The sequence below is a fragment of the Staurois parvus genome, unplaced genomic scaffold (genome assembly GCF_062004578.1).
Source record: "Staurois parvus isolate SC_StPar_1 unplaced genomic scaffold, SC_StPar_1.0 ptg000720l, whole genome shotgun sequence".
NCBI classification, from domain to species: domain Eukaryota; kingdom Metazoa; phylum Chordata; class Amphibia; order Anura; family Ranidae; genus Staurois; species Staurois parvus.
In genome coordinates this window covers 1727328-1747270 of record NW_028318516.1, presented here as the reverse complement: position 1 = coordinate 1747270, position 19943 = coordinate 1727328, and the positions used below count along the sequence as shown (strand labels likewise).

At 52.1% G+C, this 19943-nt stretch overlaps 1 protein-coding gene across 1 annotated transcript in view; it reads left to right on the top strand.

The window, feature by feature from the left end:
• The window catches only part of LOC149445484 (uncharacterized), a 114128-nt gene that overhangs the window by 24231 nt on the left and 69954 nt on the right, over positions 1-19943 (top strand). The gene's annotated exons all lie outside the window — the stretch shown is intronic.

The following is a 19943-nucleotide window of genomic DNA, read 5'->3' as shown; positions in this document are numbered from 1 at the left end:
TATGTAATGTACAACAGAGTATATAGTGTGGGGGTCAGGAGTATGTAATGTACAACATAAAGTATATAGTGCAGGGGTCAGGAGTATGTAATGTACAACAGAGTATATAGTGCAGGGGTCAGGAGTATGTAATGTACAACATGGAGTATATAGTGCAGGGGTCAGGAGTATGTAATGTACAACATAGAGTATATAGTGCAGGGGTCAGGAGTATGTAATGTACAACAGAGTATATAGTGCAGGGGTCAGGAGTATGTAATGTACAACATAGAGTATATAGTGCAGGGGTCAGGAGTATGTAATGTACAACATAGAGTATATAGTGCAGGGGTCAGGAGGATGTAATGTACAACATAGAGTATATAGTGCAGGGGTCAGGAGTATGTAATGTACAACATAGAGTATATAGTGCAGGGGTCAGGAGTATGTAATGTACAACATAGAGTATATAGTGCAGGGGTCAGGAGTATGTAATGTACAACATAGAGTATATAGTGCAGGGGTCAGGAGTATGTAATGTACAACATAGAGTATATAGTGCAGGGGTCAGGAGTATGTAATGTACAACATAGAGTATATAGTGCGGGGGTCAGGAGTATGTAATGTACAACAGAGTATATAGTGTGGGGGTCAGGAGTATGTAATGTACAACATAAAGTATATAGTGCAGGGGTCAGGAGTATGTAATGTACAACAGAGTATATAGTGCAGGGGTCAGGAGTATGTAATGTACAACATGGAGTATATAGTGCAGGGGTCAGGAGTATGTAATGTACAACATAGAGTATATAGTGCAGGGGTCAGGAGTATGTAATGTACAACATAGAGTATATAGTGCAGGGGTCAGGAGGATGTAATGTACAACATAGAGTATATAGTGCAGGGGTCAGGAGTATGTAATGTACAACATAGAGTATATAGTGCAGGGGTCAGGAGTATGTAATGTACAACATAGAGTATATAGTGCAGGGGTCAGGAGGATGTAATGTACAACATAGAGTATATAGTGCAGGGGTCAGGAGTATGTAATGTACAACATAGAGTATATAGTGCAGGGGTCAGGAGTATGTAATGTACAACATAGAGTATATAGTGCAGGGGTCAGGAGTATGTAATGTACAACATAGAGTATATAGTGCAGGGGTCAGGAGTATGTAATGTGCATTATAAACTATATAGTATGTCAGGACTCATAATATTGGTATTAGTAATCAGTGGCAGTTTACATGTTTACTGTAGACAAGTTGCAGAGATCCCACACCGCTGCCTCCCATCTCCTGAGACTGCACTCAGTGACTTGGGTCTGAGACACTACAGACATATCCCTCCACCCGGCACTGTCAGCAGACAACAAAGGAACCCTGGGAGAATTGCTCTATCACAGAGCCTTTTAAATCCAGGATATGGGGAAGAAGACCTCAGGTACATTCCCCAGGTACCTATGTCATAGAATGCCTATGAAGGAGATCAACATTTTGCTTCCAGCTGAACCCCAGAATCTCCATAAATCCAGTCTAGATACATAAATTGTGTCTGCAGCACAGAGAAGGAAGATTATCCGAGAGAAATCCAGGAATACAGGACGGGGAACACAGCTCAGGAAAGTGACCAGGGGATTACAGGCTGATATCACCCAGTCCCCGCCCTACTCTGGACCAATCAGTGAGCAGTATGGGTGGAGGAATGTAATTATTATACAGGATTTATATTGCACCAACAGTTTGCATAGTGCTTTACCATGTGGGGGCAAACAATACAGTTACAATACAATTGTATACAGAAGGGATCAGAGGGCCCGGCTCGTTAGAGCTTACAATCTAAAAGAGGAGGGTCACGTGACACAAAAGGTAATAACTGTGGGGGATGGACTGATGCAGAAAATACATGTACAGTTGATTGGCGGAGGCAGGATAGGCTTCTCTGAAAAGTTTTCAGGGATCGCTTAAACGTTGACAGAGTAGAAGATAGTCGGACAGATTGGGGGAGGGAATTCCATAGGATGGGAGGGGCTTAGGGGAAGTTCTTCAGACAAGCATGGGAGGAGGTGACAAGGGAGCTAGAGAACAGAAGGTCTTGGGAGAAATGAAGAGAGCAATTTGGTTGGAATTTTGAGACCACGTTGGTGATGTCTCTGGGGGTTGAGTTGTGGATGGCTTTGTAAGTGGTTGTTATTATTTTGAATTTAATTCATTGGACGAGTGGCATCCAATGCTGGGATTGGCAGAGAGGGGTGGCAGACACTGAGCAGTTGGTAAGGTGGATGAGTCTAGCAGCAGCATTCATGATGGACTAGAGGGGTATAGCCTATGTAAAGGTAAGCCAATGAGGAGGGAGTTGCTGTAGTCGAGGGGAGAGATAACCTGGGAGTGAATTGGGAGCTTTGTGGTGTCATTGGTTATGAAGGGGCGTTTTTGGAGATGTTGCGGAGGTTGAGTTGGCAAGCTTTTCAAAGAGACTGAATTTGGGGCCGAAAGGAAAGTTCAGAGTTCACGGTTACCCCTAGCACCCTGGCATGTGGAGACTTGTGCCATTGGTCTTGACAGAGGTCAGGGGAAGGTGCATGTGGGGGGGGAATAGTAGGACCTGTTATTGGATAGATTGAGTTTGAGGAAGTGGTGTGACATCCAGGATGATGTGTCTGTTAGTAAATTAGTGATCTGTGAGGAGACTGATGTGAGCTGAGGGCTAGAGAGACAGATTTGGGTGTTGTTAGCGTAGAAATGATATTGGAAGCCATGGGAGGTTGTCAGCTGACCCAGGGAGGATATGTAGATCAAGAATAGGAGGCATCCAAGAACAGAACCTTGTGGGACCCGGAGGTTCAAAGGAAGAGAAGAGGAGGAACTAAAATTGTATGTTGTAAGTGACACTGAAGGTGTGATGAGATAGTTAGGGTGAGAACCAACAAGAGCACAGTCATGGATACCAAGAGAATAAAGTTTTTTTTTTTGCTGAGGGGGTGGTCAACTGTACCAAAGGCAGCTGAAAGGTCCAGAAGTAAGAGTACAGAATAGTGTCCATTGGTTTTTGCTATTAGTAAATCATTTGTAAGTTTTAGGAGAGCAGTTTCTGTGGAGTGTTGAGGGCAAAATCCAGACTGAAAGGGATCAAGAAGGATATTCTGAATGAGGTGGTCACTTGGTTGGTTGTAGACCAGGCTGCATTTTTTGAGACTTCTGGTGTCATCTGTTTGCCAGGGTTGTGGGGGTCGGGGCCTGATTCTGTGTGTAGTGGGAGGAGTGAGCTCATCCAGGGTGGAGGACAGGGATCTATTGTAGACAGAAGTGACTAGATTGGGGGAAGGACAGGGGTGAGATATTGTCATAGAGGTAGTCAGTAGCAGAGTGGAGAAGAGAAGGGTTAAAGTGGTGAAGGTCTCTACAGGTAATGGTTAGGCGGTTGATAGGAGAGGAGGTGGAAGACAGGGAGAGAGCAAACTAATAAGGTAGTGATCAGAGAGCAGGAAAGGATTGTTGGAGAGGATGAATGGAGTGCATAGGTAGGAGAATACAAGGTCAAGGGCATTGCCCTCAGAGTGAGGACCATCCACCCATTGCTTCAGGTCAAATGAGGAGAGTAGACTAAGAAGTAGCAGGAGTGTTAGTATTACAGGGATGTTGAAGTCACCGAGAATGATTGTGGGGATTTCAGAAGAGAGGATGTGGGTAGCCAGGCAGAGACGTCATCAAGGAAAGTTGGTACAGGTCCAGAGGGCCAGCAGATGACAGCAATTCTTAAAGTTGGAGAAAATCGACGTACACAGTGAGCTTCAAATGATAACCGAGACAGAGAGGGCAGAGAGTGAAGAACCTGAAAGGTGCTCTGTGAGGATAGGAGGATTCCCACTCCACCTCCCTTGCAGCCACTGGGTCTGGGGGAGTCCAGAGAAGGCCACCATGGGAGAGGGAAGCAGGAGAAGCAGTGTTGGATTCATGTTCATTCAATTTTCATTGACAGTAAGTACATGAATGGAATTAGTGACACAGAGGTCCTGAACAGAGGCGAGTTTGTTGCAGACAGAGCGGGCATTCCAGAGGGTACAAGAGAAGGGTAGACTGGTTCTGGGAAGAAGAGGAATGGAAACCAGATTATGTGGATTGTGGCTACTGCCTGAGGGTGCAGGGGATGGGTGCATTGGTAACAGGGGTCCAGGGTTTGGGGATATGTCTCCAGAGGAGAAGCAGAAGGGTGAGGGAAGTAATCTGAGAGTACGACTTATATGAGGAGACATGCCTCAGCATCCTGGGGGGTTATTAGCATGTGGGCATAGAATGAGGAGGAGATGATGAGTGCAGTGATAAGGAGAGGACAGAAGTGAGGGTGATATATACAGATTGTGGGGTGGAGGAGTGAAGGAAACAGAGTTTGAGGAGAGAGGACACGACTGTGAAAAGGAGAGGTAGAGGGTGCATGTTACAGAGAGGAAGGAGAGCCGAATGGGGAAATGAGATCATCTGCAGTCTGATGTTTTACAAAGTAGCTTGCTGTAGATTATCGCTTCATGCATTGCTGAAGTGGAAGAGGAGACGTGCCACCTAATTAACAAACCCACTATATTGGGAGAACCCCAACATGCACCACCCTGGCATGTGCCTCCCCCATAGAGGTGATCTAGATAGTGTTCATGACCCACCTGTGCTGATCTCTGTAGGAGTGTCCTCCTCTATAAATGTCCCCGTTATTCCATCCTCCTCCATAGACTGCTGATCATCCCTCACATACGCCTCTTCTTCTTCTGCTTTAACCTCAACTTTTATATCTATCAGATCTTCACCCTAAACCAAGAGAAGTAGAGAAAATATAATCTGTAAAATAAAAGTTCACACACAAAATCCACACTTCATCTCCACAAGTCCATGTTCTAGATGCTCCATCCCACCAACCTTGCAATGGTGAGGGATGGTGTGACCTTCCTGTGTGGAATCCCGGGAATACAGAGGACGGGGACATCTCTCTGGTGGGTTCCTGGTATTAGGTGGCTCCATCATATCCTTGTGTCCTTCTGAAAACTCCTCCATCACTCCATACTCCTCATCCTCCTCTTTATACTCTTCTTTAACATCAATATTATCATCCCCGAGGATTCCACTCTGAAAGATATAATAAAACATTCATTGTAACTAGAGATGAGCGAAGAAATGAAAAATTCGATTCGACTGATTCGGCGAATTCGTGGACAATATTCGATTCGAGTCGAATAAATTCGCTGTGAATTTAACTTAAAAAAGGGTGTTTCTAGGCTTCAGAGAGACTTAATATTAGTGCAGAACACTGTACCTTTAATTTAAATGCCCTTGGAGTCTGCTGGGGAAGAGAAATAATACTGTCAGTCAGTATGACATGCAGATGAGTGCCGTCGATCTTAGAATCACCGCACACTTCACTCATTTGGGCAGTCACGGGGCCAAAACCAGAGTGTGGAGCCACAGTGTGGCGGTGGAGGCAGCAGCAATGGGAGGCCATACAGCACCCTATGACAAAAATGGAAACCACCAGCAGTGTGAGGAGACCTGAAAGTGGCACATGGCAGAGTGTGGCGATAGAGACAGCAGCAATGGGAGGCCGTACAGGGACCCATGACACACTCTGGACCTGGCAGCAGCATGAGGAGGCGGTACAGGGGCCCATGACAGATTACGGGCCTGGCAGCAGCATGAGGAGTCGGTACAGGGGCCCATGGCAGATTACGGGCCTGGCAGCAGCAATGGGAGGCCGTACAGGGACCCATGACACACTCTGGACCTGGCAGCAGCATGGGGAGGCGGTACAGGGGCCCATGACAGATTACGGGCCTGGCAGCAGCATGAGGAGTCGGTACGGGGGCCCATGACACACTCTGGACCTGGCAGCAGCATGAGGAGGCGGTACAGGGGCGCATGACAGATTACGAGCCTGGCAGCAGCAACTTGGACAGGAGGACGTTCAGCTTCTGCACCGTCGGGTGCGTGCTCGCAAACTGTTGTCTCTTGGAAACGGATTCCAAGAAAGACTGCTGACGGAATCCGTGAAGAGGAGTAGCAGGAGAAGGAGCATCTGAACGAGCGGAATATGCCAACAAGCGACAACAGTGGCCCATGACAGATTACGGGCCTGGCAGCAGCATGAGGAGTCGGTACGGGGGCCCATGGCAGATTACGGGCCTGGCAGCAGCTATGGGAGGCCCGTAATCTGCCAGCACCCTATGACAAAAAATGGAACCCACCAGCAGTGTGAGGAGACCTGAAAGTGGCACATGGCAGAGTGTGGCGATGGAGACAGCAGCAATGGGAGGCCGTACAGGGACCCATGAGAGACTCTGGACCTGGCAGCAGCATGAGGAGGCGGTATAGGGGCCCATGGCAGATTAGGGGCCTGGCAGCAGCTATGGGAGGCCCGTAATCTGCCAGCACCCTATGACAAAAAATGGAACACACCAGCAGTGTGAGGAGACCTGAAAGTGGCACATGGCAGAGTGTGGCGATGGAGGCAGCAGCAATGGGAGGCCGTACAGGGACCCATGAGAGACTCTGGACTTGGCAGCAGCATGAGGAGGCGGTATAGGGGCCCATGGCAGATTAGGGGCCTGGCAGCAGCTATGGGAGGCCCGTAATCTGCCAGCACCCTATGACAAAAAATGGAACACACCAGCAGTGTGAGGAGACCTGAAAGTGGCACATGTTTGGGGCATGATTCATGGCGGATTTAGTCAGTTGTGTCAGGAACTGGTGGTTTGAAATCCAGACTAATCCACGCCTGATTCATTTTCACAAACGTGAGTCTCTCCACACTTTGGGTGGACAGTCGTGTCCTCCGCGGAGTTGCAATACCTCCTGCCGCACTAAACACGCGCTCCGATGCCACGCTACTGGCCGGGCATGACAGCCTTTCAAGGGCAAATTCAGCTAGTTGGGGCCAAAGGTCAAGTTTCGTTGCCCAGTAGTCAAGGGGATTGTCTACCTCGGTTGGCAGGGTGCTGTCCAAGTAGGCCTAAGCCTGTTGTTTGAGGTCCTGCTCCAGGTCCACCTGATGCTGCTGCTGCTGCTGCGGCTGGTTAGTAGTTTCCTCACTGCGCTGGTGAAGAAAGCTACTCATCATCGACTGCAGACTGAGGCAGCCGCTGCTGGTGGAGCTGCCACTGCTCCTACCACCCCACCCCTCCCCTGCTGCCATGGCAGCGGAACACGAGCGCACAGGGCCCACAGTGTCTGAGGATGGACGTTGGCGCAGACAGGCAGAGACCAGCTGACTACATAGGTGTTTTTTATAGTACGTTATTTTGGCCTCCCTCTCAGCAGGTGTGAAAAAGGCCACCATTTTTGAACGGTAGCGAGGGTCCAACAAGGTGGACAGCCAAAAGTCATCCCTCTGTCTGATGGTTATTATTCGGCTGTCGCTACGCAAGCAACCGAGCATGCTATGGGCCATTTGTGCCAAGGAATGCGAGGGACTCCCTGCCTCCATCTCCACAGCATACTGCCACGGTGCGTCTAGGTCCTCTGTCTCCTCTTCCTCCTCCTCTACCAGATGCTCCTGCTCCTCCACTCCTGTCCGCTGAGTGGAAAAACCACCCATTTCACTCAATAATTCCTGAGCACCAATGTCCTCCTCTACCTCCTCCTCTTCTTCCAGTCCTGCCCCCACAGGGGCCATGTGGCGTTGAGATCTGTGCGCCACGTCTACCGCACCCTGACCAGCCATTGTTAACAGCATTTGTTCCAGGACGTGCAACAGAGGAATGACGTCGTTCATCCCATAGTCCTGCCGACTCACGAATAGCGTGGCCTCCTCAAAGGGCCTGAGCAAGCGCAGGTGTCACGCATGAGCTGCCAATGGCTGACATCTAAGTTACACAGGGAGTACCTTTATCTGCTTTTAACATCAGGAAATCTGTGATGGCCTTTTGCTGTTCGTAAAGGCGGTCTAACATATGTAGGGTTGAATTCCACCTTGTTGCAACGTCACAGCATGAGGAGTCGGTATAGGGGCCCATGGCAGATTAGGGGCCTGGCAGCAGTTATGGGAGGCCCATAATCTGCCAGCACCCTATGACAAAAAATGGAACACACCAGCAGTGTGAGGAGACCTGAAAGTGGCACATGGCAGAGTGTGGCGATGGAGACAGCAGCAATGGGAGGCCGTACAGGGACCCATGAGAGACTCTGGACCTGGCAGCAGCATGAGGAGGCGGTATATAGGGGCCTACGGCAGATTAGGGGCCTGGCAGCAGCTATAGGAGGCCCGTAATCTGCCAGCACCCTATGTCAAAAAATTTAACACACCAGCAGTGTGAAGAGACCTGAAAGTGGCACATGGCAGCAGAGTGTGGCGATGGAGACAGCAGCAATGGGAGGCCGTACAGGGACCCATGAGAGACTCTAGACTTGGCAGCAGCATGAGGAGGCGGTATATAGGGGCCCATGGCAGATTAGGGGCCTGGCAGCAGCTATGTGAGGCCCGTAATCTGCCTGCACCCTATGTCAAAAAATTAAACACACCAGCAGTGTGAAGAGACCTGAAAGTGGCACATGGCATGAGAGACTCTGGACCTGGCAGCAGCAGGAGGAGGCGGTATAGGGGCCCATGGCTGATTAGGGGCCTGGCAGCAGCTATGTGAGGCCCGTTATCTTGCAGCACCCTATGTCAAAAAATTTAACACACCAGCAGTGTGAAGAGACCTGAAAGTGGCACATGGCAGCAGAGTGTGGCGATGGAGACAGCAGCAATGGGAGGCCGTACAGGGACCATGACAGACTCTGGACTTGGCAGCAGCATGAGGAGGCGGTATATAGGGGCCCATGGCAGATTAGGGGCCTGGCAGCAGCTATGTGAGGCCCGTTATCTTGCAGCACCCTATGTCAAAAAATTTAACACACCAGCAGTGTGAAGAGACCTGAAAGTGGCACATGGCAGCAGAGTGTGGCGATGGAGACAGCAGCAATGGGAGGCCGTACAGGGACCCATGAGAGACTCTGGACCTGGCAGCAGCAGGAGGAGGTGGTATATAGGGGCCCATGGCAGATTAGGGGCCTGGCAGCAGCTATGTGAGGCCCGTAATCTGCCTGCACCCTATGTCAAAAAATTTAACACACCAGCAGTGTGAAGAGACCTGAAAGTGGCACATGGCAGCAGAGTGTGGCGATGGAGACAGCAGCAATGGGAGGCCGTACAGGGACCATGACAGACTCTGGACTTGGCAGCAGCATGAGGAGGCGGTATATAGGGGCCCATGGCAGATTAGGGGCCTGGCAGCAGCTATGTGAGGCCCGTAATCTGCCTGCACCCTATGTCAAAAAATTTAACACACCAGCAGTGTGAAGAGACCTGAAAGTGGCACATGGCAGCAGAGTGTGGCGATGGAGACAGCAGCAATGGGAGGCCGTACAGGGACCCATGACAGACTCTAGACTTGGCAGCAGCATGAGGAGGCGGTATATAGGGGCCCATGGCAGATTAGGGGCCTGGCAGCAGCTATGTGAGGCCCGTAATCTGCCTGCACCCTATGTCAAAAAATTTAACACACCAGCAGTGTGAAGAGACCTGAAAGTGGCACATGGCAGCAGAGTGTGGCGATGGAGACAGCAGCAATGGGAGGCCGTACAGGGACCATGACAGACTCTGGACTTGGCAGCAGCATGAGGAGGCGGTATATAGGGGCCCATGGCAGATTAGGGGCCTGGCAGCAGCTATGTGAGGCCCGTTATCTTGCAGCACCCTATGTCAAAAAATTTAACACACCAGCAGTGTGAAGAGACCTGAAAGTGGCACATGGCAGCAGAGTGTGGCGATGGAGACAGCAGCAATGGGAGGCCGTACAGGGACCCATGAGAGACTCTGGACCTGGCAGCAGCAGGAGGAGGCGGTATATAGGGGCCCATGGCAGATTAGGGGCCTGGCAGCAGCTATGTGAGGCCCGTAATCTGCCTGCACCCTATGTCAAAAAATTTAACACACCAGCAGTGTGAAGAGACCTGAAAGTGGCACATGGCAGCAGAGTGTGGCGATGGAGACAGCAGCAATGGGAGGCCGTACAGGGACCATGACAGACTCTGGACTTGGCAGCAGCATGAGGAGGCGGTATATAGGGGCCCATGGCAGATTAGGGGCCTGGCAGCAGCTATGTGAGGCCCGTTATCTTGCAGCACCCTATGTCAAAAAATTTAACACACCAGCAGTGTGAAGAGACCTGAAAGTGGCACATGGCAGCAGAGTGTGGCGATGGAGACAGCAGCAATGGGAGGCCGTACAGGGACCATGACAGACTCTGGACTTGGCAGCAGCATGAGGAGGCGGTATATAGGGGCCCATGGCAGATTAGGGGCCTGGCAGCAGCTATGTGAGGCCCGTTATCTTGCAGCACCCTATGTCAAAAAATTTAACACACCAGCAGTGTGAAGAGACCTGAAAGTGGCACATGGCAGCAGAGTGTGGCGATGGAGACAGCAGCAATGGGAGGCCGTACAGGGACCCATGAGAGACTCTGGACCTGGCAGCAGCAGGAGGAGGCGGTATATAGGGGCCCATGGCAGATTAGGGGCCTGGCAGCAGCTATGTGAGGCCCGTAATCTGCCTGCACCCTATGTCAAAAAATTTAACACACCAGCAGTGTGAAGAGACCTGAAAGTGGCACATGGCAGCAGAGTGTGGCGATGGAGACAGCAGCAATGGGAGGCCGTACAGGGACCATGACAGACTCTGGACTTGGCAGCAGCATGAGGAGGCGGTATATAGGGGCCCATGGCAGATTAGGGGCCTGGCAGCAGCTATGTGAGGCCCGTTATCTTGCAGCACCCTATGTCAAAAAATTTAACACACCAGCAGTGTGAAGAGACCTGAAAGTGGCACATGGCAGCAGAGTGTGGCGATGGAGACAGCAGCAATGGGAGGCCGTACAGGGACCATGACAGACTCTGGACTTGGCAGCAGCATGAGGAGGCGGTATATAGGGGCCCATGGCAGATTAGGGGCCTGGCAGCAGCTATGTGAGGCCCGTTATCTTGCAGCACCCTATGTCAAAAAATTTAACACACCAGCAGTGTGAAGAGACCTGAAAGTGGCACATGGCAGCAGAGTGTGGCGATGGAGACAGCAGCAATGGGAGGCCGTACAGGGACCCATGAGAGACTCTGGACCTGGCAGCAGCAGGAGGAGGCGGTATATAGGGGCCCATGGCAGATTAGGGGCCTGGCAGCAGCTATGTGAGGCCCGTAATCTGCCTGCACCCTATGTCAAAAAATTTAACACACCAGCAGTGTGAAGAGACCTGAAAGTGGCACATGGCAGCAGAGTGTGGCGATGGAGACAGCAGCAATGGGAGGCCGTACAGGGACCATGACAGACTCTGGACTTGGCAGCAGCATGAGGAGGCGGTATATAGGGGCCCATGGCAGATTAGGGGCCTGGCAGCAGCTATGTGAGGCCCGTTATCTTGCAGCACCCTATGTCAAAAAATTTAACACACCAGCAGTGTGAAGAGACCTGAAAGTGGCACATGGCAGCAGAGTGTGGCGATGGAGACAGCAGCAATGGGAGGCCGTACAGGGACCCATGAGAGACTCTGGACCTGGCAGCAGCAGGAGGAGGCGGTATATAGGGGCCCATGGCAGATTAGGGGCCTGGCAGCAGCTATGTGAGGCCCGTAATCTGCCTGCACCCTATGTCAAAAAATTTAACACACCAGCAGTGTGAAGAGACCTGAAAGTGGCACATGGCAGCAGAGTGTGGCGATGGAGACAGCAGCAATGGGAGGCCGTACAGGGACCATGACAGACTCTGGACTTGGCAGCAGCATGAGGAGGCGGTATATAGGGGCCCATGGCAGATTAGGGGCCTGGCAGCAGCTATGTGAGGCCCGTTATCTTGCAGCACCCTATGTCAAAAAATTTAACACACCAGCAGTGTGAAGAGACCTGAAAGTGGCACATGGCAGCAGAGTGTGGCGATGGAGACAGCAGCAATGGGAGGCCGTACAGGGACCCATGAGAGACTCTGGACCTGGCAGCAGCAGGAGGAGGTGGTATATAGGGGCCCATGGCAGATTAGGGGCCTGGCAGCAGCTATGTGAGGCCCGTAATCTGCCTGCACCCTATGTCAAAAAATTTAACACACCAGCAGTGTGAAGAGACCTGAAAGTGGCACATGGCAGCAGAGTGTGGCGATGGAGACAGCAGCAATGGGAGGCCGTACAGGGACCCATGAGAGACTCTGGACCTGGCAGCAGCAGGAGGAGGCGGTATATAGGGGCCCATGGCAGATTAGGGGCCTGGCAGCAGCTATGTGAGGCCCGTAATCTGCCTGCACCCTATGTCAAAAAATTTAACACACCAGCAGTGTGAAGAGACCTGAAAGTGGCACATGGCAGCAGAGTGTGGCGATGGAGACAGCAGCAATGGGAGGCCGTACAGGGACCCATGACAGACTCTAGACTTGGCAGCAGCATGAGGAGGCGGTATATAGGGGCCCATGGCAGATTAGGGGCCTGGCAGCAGCTATGTGAGGCCCGTAATCTGCCTGCACCCTATGTCAAAAAATTTAACACACCAGCAGTGTGAAGAGACCTGAAAGTGGCACATGGCAGCAGAGTGTGGCGATGGAGACAGCAGCAATGGGAGGCCGTACAGGGACCCATGAGAGACTCTGGACCTGGCAGCAGCAGGAGGAGGCGGTATATAGGGGCCCATGGCAGATTAGGGGCCTGGCAGCAGCTATGTGAGGCCCGTAATCTGCCTGCACCCTATGTCAAAAAATTTAACACACCAGCAGTGTGAAGAGACCTGAAAGTGGCACATGGCAGCAGAGTGTGGCGATGGAGACAGCAGCAATGGGAGGCCGTACAGGGACCATGACAGACTCTGGACTTGGCAGCAGCATGAGGAGGCGGTATATAGGGGCCCATGGCAGATTAGGGGCCTGGCAGCAGCTATGTGAGGCCCGTTATCTTGCAGCACCCTATGTCAAAAAATTTAACACACCAGCAGTGTGAAGAGACCTGAAAGTGGCACATGGCAGCAGAGTGTGGCGATGGAGACAGCAGCAATGGGAGGCCGTACAGGGACCATGACAGACTCTGGACTTGGCAGCAGCATGAGGAGGCGGTATATAGGGGCCCATGGCAGATTAGGGGCCTGGCAGCAGCTATGTGAGGCCCGTTATCTTGCAGCACCCTATGTCAAAAAATTTAACACACCAGCAGTGTGAAGAGACCTGAAAGTGGCACATGGCATGAGAGACTCTGGACCTGGCAGCAGCAGGAGGAGGCGGTATAGGGGCCCATGGCTGATTAGGGGACTGGCAGCAGCTATGTGAGGCCCGTTATCTTGCAGCACCCTATGTCAAAAAATTTAACACACCAGCAGTGTGAAGAGACCTGAAAGTGGCACATGGCAGCAGAGTGTGGCGATGGAGACAGCAGCAATGGGAGGCCGTACAGGGACCATGACAGACTCTGGACTTGGCAGCAGCATGAGGAGGCGGTATATAGGGGCCCATGGCAGATTAGGGGCCTGGCAGCAGCTATGTGAGGCCCGTTATCTTGCAGCACCCTATGTCAAAAAATTTAACACACCAGCAGTGTGAAGAGACCTGAAAGTGGCACATGGCAGCAGAGTGTGGCGATGGAGACAGCAGCAATGGGAGGCCGTACAGGGACCCATGAGAGACTCTGGACCTGGCAGCAGCAGGAGGAGGCGGTATATAGGGGCCCATGGCAGATTAGGGGCCTGGCAGCAGCTATGTGAGGCCCGTAATCTGCCTGCACCCTATGTCAAAAAATTTAACACACCAGCAGTGTGAAGAGACCTGAAAGTGGCACATGGCAGCAGAGTGTGGCGATGGAGACAGCAGCAATGGGAGGCCGTACAGGGACCATGACAGACTCTGGACTTGGCAGCAGCATGAGGAGGCGGTATATAGGGGCCCATGGCAGATTAGGGGCCTGGCAGCAGCTATGTGAGGCCCGTTATCTTGCAGCACCCTATGTCAAAAAATTTAACACACCAGCAGTGTGAAGAGACCTGAAAGTGGCACATGGCATGAGAGACTCTGGACCTGGCAGCAGCAGGAGGAGGCGGTATAGGGGCCCATGGCAGATTAGGGGCCTGGCAGCAGCTATGTGAGGCCCGTTATCTTGCAGCACCCTATGTCAAAAAATTTAACACACCAGCAGTGTGAAGAGACCTGAAAGTGGCACATGGCAGCAGAGTGTGGCGATGGAGACAGCAGCAATGGGAGGCCGTACAGGGACCATGACAGACTCTGGACTTGGCAGCAGCATGAGGAGGCGGTATATAGGGGCCCATGGCAGATTAGGGGCCTGGCAGCAGCTATGTGAGGCCCGTTATCTTGCAGCACCCTATGTCAAAAAATTTAACACACCAGCAGTGTGAAGAGACCTGAAAGTGGCACATGGCAGCAGAGTGTGGCGATGGAGACAGCAGCAATGGGAGGCCGTACAGGGACCCATGAGAGACTCTGGACCTGGCAGCAGCAGGAGGAGGCGGTATATAGGGGCCCATGGCAGATTAGGGGCCTGGCAGCAGCTATGTGAGGCCCGTAATCTGCCTGCACCCTATGTCAAAAAATTTAACACACCAGCAGTGTGAAGAGACCTGAAAGTGGCACATGGCAGCAGAGTGTGGCGATGGAGACAGCAGCAATGGGAGGCCGTACAGGGACCATGACAGACTCTGGACTTGGCAGCAGCATGAGGAGGCGGTATATAGGGGCCCATGGCAGATTAGGGGCCTGGCAGCAGCTATGTGAGGCCCGTTATCTTGCAGCACCCTATGTCAAAAAATTTAACACACCAGCAGTGTGAAGAGACCTGAAAGTGGCACATGGCAGCAGAGTGTGGCGATGGAGACAGCAGCAATGGGAGGCCGTACAGGGACCATGACAGACTCTGGACTTGGCAGCAGCATGAGGAGGCGGTATATAGGGGCCCATGGCAGATTAGGGGCCTGGCAGCAGCTATGTGAGGCCCGTTATCTTGCAGCACCCTATGTCAAAAAATTTAACACACCAGCAGTGTGAAGAGACCTGAAAGTGGCACATGGCATGAGAGACTCTGGACCTGGCAGCAGCAGGAGGAGGCGGTATAGGGGCCCATGGCTGATTAGGGGACTGGCAGCAGCTATGTGAGGCCCGTTATCTTGCAGCACCCTATGTCAAAAAATTTAACACACCAGCAGTGTGAAGAGACCTGAAAGTGGCACATGGCAGCAGAGTGTGGCGATGGAGACAGCAGCAATGGGAGGCCGTACAGGGACCATGACAGACTCTGGACTTGGCAGCAGCATGAGGAGGCGGTATATAGGGGCCCATGGCAGATTAGGGGCCTGGCAGCAGCTATGTGAGGCCCGTTATCTTGCAGCACCCTATGTCAAAAAATTTAACACACCAGCAGTGTGAAGAGACCTGAAAGTGGCACATGGCAGCAGAGTGTGGCGATGGAGACAGCAGCAATGGGAGGCCGTACAGGGACCCATGAGAGACTCTGGACCTGGCAGCAGCAGGAGGAGGCGGTATATAGGGGCCCATGGCAGATTAGGGGCCTGGCAGCAGCTATGTGAGGCCCGTAATCTGCCTGCACCCTATGTCAAAAAATTTAACACACCAGCAGTGTGAAGAGACCTGAAAGTGGCACATGGCAGCAGAGTGTGGCGATGGAGACAGCAGCAATGGGAGGCCGTACAGGGACCATGACAGACTCTGGACTTGGCAGCAGCATGAGGAGGCGGTATATAGGGGCCCATGGCAGATTAGGGGCCTGGCAGCAGCTATGTGAGGCCCGTTATCTTGCAGCACCCTATGTCAAAAAATTTAACACACCAGCAGTGTGAAGAGACCTGAAAGTGGCACATGGCATGAGAGACTCTGGACCTGGCAGCAGCAGGAGGAGGCGGTATAGGGGCCCATGGCTGATTAGGGGACTGGCAGCAGCTATGTGAGGCCCGTTATCTTGCAGCACCCTATGTCAAAAAATTTAACACACCAGCAGTGTGAAGAGACCTGAAAGTGGCACATGGCAGCAGAGTGTGGCGATGGAGACAGCAGCAATGGGAGGCCGTACAGGGACCATGACAGACTCTGGACTTGGCAGCAGCATGAGGAGGCGGTATATAGGGGCCCATGGCAGATTAGGGGCCTGGCAGCAGCTATGTGAGGCCCGTTATCTTGCAGCACCCTATGTCAAAAAATTTAACACACCAGCAGTGTGAAGAGACCTGAAAGTGGCACATGGCAGCAGAGTGTGGCGATGGAGACAGCAGCAATGGGAGGCCGTACAGGGACCCATGAGAGACTCTGGACCTGGCAGCAGCAGGAGGAGGCGGTATATAGGGGCCCATGGCAGATTAGGGGCCTGGCAGCAGCTATGTGAGGCCCGTAATCTGCCTGCACCCTATGTCAAAAAATTTAACACACCAGCAGTGTGAAGAGACCTGAAAGTGGCACATGGCAGCAGAGTGTGGCGATGGAGACAGCAGCAATGGGAGGCCGTACAGGGACCATGACAGACTCTGGACTTGGCAGCAGCATGAGGAGGCGGTATATAGGGGCCCATGGCAGATTAGGGGCCTGGCAGCAGCTATGTGAGGCCCGTTATCTTGCAGCACCCTATGTCAAAAAATTTAACACACCAGCAGTGTGAAGAGACCTGAAAGTGGCACATGGCAGCAGAGTGTGGCGATGGAGACAGCAGCAATGGGAGGCCGTACAGGGACCATGACAGACTCTGGACTTGGCAGCAGCATGAGGAGGCGGTATATAGGGGCCCATGGCAGATTAGGGGCCTGGCAGCAGCTATGTGAGGCCCGTTATCTTGCAGCACCCTATGTCAAAAAATTTAACACACCAGCAGTGTGAAGAGACCTGAAAGTGGCACATGGCAGCAGAGTGTGGCGATGGAGACAGCAGCAATGGGAGGCCGTACAGGGACCCATGAGAGACTCTGGACTTGGCAGCAGCATGAGGAGGCGGTATATAGGGGCCCATGGCAGATTAGGGGCCTGGCAGCAGCTATGTGAGGCCCGTAATCTGCCTGCACCCTATGTCAAAAAATTTAACACACCAGCAGTGTGAAGAGACCTGAAAGTGGCACATGGCAGCAGAGTGTGGCGATGGAGACAGCAGCAATGGGAGGCCGTACAGGGACCATGACAGACTCTGGACTTGGCAGCAGCATGAGGAGGCGGTATATAGGGGCCCATGGCAGATTAGGGGCCTGGCAGCAGCTATGTGAGGCCCGTTATCTTGCAGCACCCTATGTCAAAAAATTTAACACACCAGCAGTGTGAAGAGACCTGAAAGTGGCACATGGCATGAGAGACTCTGGACCTGGCAGCAGCAGGAGGAGGCGGTATAGGGGCCCATGGCAGATTAGGGGCCTGGCAGCAGCTATGTGAGGCCCGTTATCTTGCAGCACCCTATGTCAAAAAATTTAACACACCAGCAGTGTGAAGAGACCTGAAAGTGGCACATGGCAGCAGAGTGTGGCGATGGAGACAGCAGCAATGGGAGGCCGTACAGGGACCATGACAGACTCTGGACTTGGCAGCAGCATGAGGAGGCGGTATATAGGGGCCCATGGCAGATTAGGGGCCTGGCAGCAGCTATGTGAGGCCCGTTATCTTGCAGCACCCTATGTCAAAAAATTTAACACACCAGCAGTGTGAAGAGACCTGAAAGTGGCACATGGCAGCAGAGTGTGGCGATGGAGACAGCAGCAATGGGAGGCCGTACAGGGACCCATGAGAGACTCTGGACCTGGCAGCAGCAGGAGGAGGCGGTATATAGGGGCCCATGGCAGATTAGGGGCCTGGCAGCAGCTATGTGAGGCCCGTAATCTGCCTGCACCCTATGTCAAAAAATTTAACACACCAGCAGTGTGAAGAGACCTGAAAGTGGCACATGGCAGCAGAGTGTGGCGATGGAGACAGCAGCAATGGGAGGCCGTACAGGGACCATGACAGACTCTGGACTTGGCAGCAGCATGAGGAGGCGGTATATAGGGGCCCATGGCAGATTAGGGGCCTGGCAGCAGCTATGTGAGGCCCGTTATCTTGCAGCACCCTATGTCAAAAAATTTAACACACCAGCAGTGTGAAGAGACCTGAAAGTGGCACATGGCATGAGAGACTCTGGACCTGGCAGCAGCAGGAGGAGGCGGTATAGGGGCCCATGGCTGATTAGGGGACTGGCAGCAGCTATGTGAGGCCCGTTATCTTGCAGCACCCTATGTCAAAAAATTTAACACACCAGCAGTGTGAAGAGACCTGAAAGTGGCACATGGCAGCAGAGTGTGGCGATGGAGACAGCAGCAATGGGAGGCCGTACAGGGACCATGACAGACTCTGGACTTGGCAGCAGCATGAGGAGGCGGTATATAGGGGCCCATGGCAGATTAGGGGCCTGGCAGCAGCTATGTGAGGCCCGTAATCTGCCTGCACCCTATGTCAAAAAATTAAACACACCAGCAGTGTGAAGAGACCTGAAAGTGGCACATGAGACAGGAGACAGACCTGTCTCTAGACCGGCTACCGAGCCACTCTCCTCGCCAGTACTTGTTCGCTTGGCTGCTGAAAAGGCCGATGTCTCCCCCCGTTCCTGACCGCCCTCTGTTAGCTCTTCCTCACTGTACAGTGGGGCTGAGCCCACAGCATGCGATACTTCGCTTGGTGAGGGAACAGCAAAGGACAGGGGCAGGTAGAGGACACGTGATTTCAGTGGGCTTGGTCCCGGGCCATGCCAACTAACGGTTGTGTCTGACGTACCCACCGACCGTTGGCTGTAGGTGTCAGAGGTGACCTGGGAAGAGGAAGACGACCGAGCCAACCAATCAATGACGGCAGGGTTGTCGGTGGAGACACGACCGCTGGATGACACCGGGAGCACTGGCCTCTGGCTGCGAATACTGCTGCCTCGACCCCTTCCTCTGCTGCCACGTCTGCTCGCTCCTAAAACATTGCCTCCTCTGCCACTCCTCTGCATGTTGTCTGACATACTATTTAATTCAACGATTAGGTGTCCCTGAGTAACAATTCTCTGGCACTCAGTAACAATTCTGTCTGTCCCTGAGTATGAATTCTGTGGCCCTGAGTAACAATTGTGTGTCTGTGCAAGTAACAATTCTGTGTCTGTGCAAGTAACAATTTTGTGTCTGTGAGAGTAACAATTCTCTGGCACTCAGTAAAAATTCTGTCTGTCCCTGAGTAACAATTCTCTGGCACTCAGTAACAATTCTGTCTGTCCCTGAGTAACAATTCTGTCTGTCCCTGAGTATGAATTCTGTGGCCCTGAGTAAGAATTCTCTGGCACTCAGTAACAATTCTGTCTGTCCCTGAGTATGAATTCTGTGGCCCTGAGTAACAATTGTGTGTCTGTGCAAGTAACAATTCTGTGTCTGTGCAAGTAACAATTTTGTGTCTGTGAGAGTAACAATTCTCTGGCACTCAGTAACAATTCTGTCTGTCCCTGAGTAACAATTCTCTGGCACTCAGTAACAATTCTGTCTGTCCCTGAGTATGAATTCTGTGGCCCTGAGTAACAATTCTGTCTCTGTGCGAGTAACAATTCTGTGTCTGTGCAAGTAACAATTTTGTGTCTGTGCGAGTAACAATTCTCTGGCACTCAGTAACAATTCTGTCTGTCCCTGAGTAACAATTCTCTGGCACTCAGTAACAATTCTGTCTGTCCCTGAGTAACAATTCTCTGGCACTCAGTAACAATTCTGTCTGTCCCTGAGTAACAATTCTCTGGCACTCAGTAACAATTGTGTGTCTGTGCAAGTAACAATTCTGTGTCTGTGCAAGTAACAATTTTGTGTCTGTGAGAGTAACAATTCTCTGGCACTCAGTAACAATTCTGTCTGTCCCTGAGTAACAATTCTCTGGCACTCAGTAACAATTCTGTCTGTCCCTGAGTATGAATTCTGTGGCCCTGAGTAACAATTCTGTCTCTGTGCGAGTAAC